Raw genomic sequence first — 657 nt, 5'->3', positions numbered from 1 at the left:
ATAGACTAGACTATAGACTAGACTATAGACTAGACTATAGACTAGACTATAGACTAGACTATAGACTAGACTATAGACTAGACTATAGACTAGACTAAAGTATAGACTGTACACTAGACTAGATTAAACTAAACTTTGCTCCAAACTTTAGCCTTGTAGACTATTGGCATATGCTAATCCATATACTACTATACTATATATCTCGTCTAGACTATATACTAGTGTAGACTATAAAATAGTAACAGAAACTCGAAATTCTATTAAAAAATTGGCGATCTTCAAAGTATAAAGTATAACAACTGAAACTCAATTAATTTAAAAAAAAATTAAATAAAATCCTACGTGTACAAATCGACATTATCAGAGACATATTTATAAATATGTCAATGTCAATTAATCTATTTAAAATAACAAGTAATATTCTTAGCAAAACTTTGTACATTCAGAAATATAAATTCAAAAACCCACAGGATTTTTTTAAATATTCTTGTTATTAATTTTTATTGGAGTATATCATCTCTCTGTTACTGCTATATCATTATGATTTTCATTGCATTACTTTTGCGCGTATTGCAGCATGTTGGAACAAGTTGTTACTCGAGGTAATCTTCATGCATTTGTATGCTTTGGAAGAAATCCAAGAATATGTGTTTGGTC

Source organism: Lucilia cuprina, chromosome 2, assembly GCF_022045245.1.
Source record: "Lucilia cuprina isolate Lc7/37 chromosome 2, ASM2204524v1, whole genome shotgun sequence".
Classification (NCBI taxonomy): domain Eukaryota; kingdom Metazoa; phylum Arthropoda; class Insecta; order Diptera; family Calliphoridae; genus Lucilia; species Lucilia cuprina.
This window is presented reverse-complemented; position numbering follows the sequence as displayed.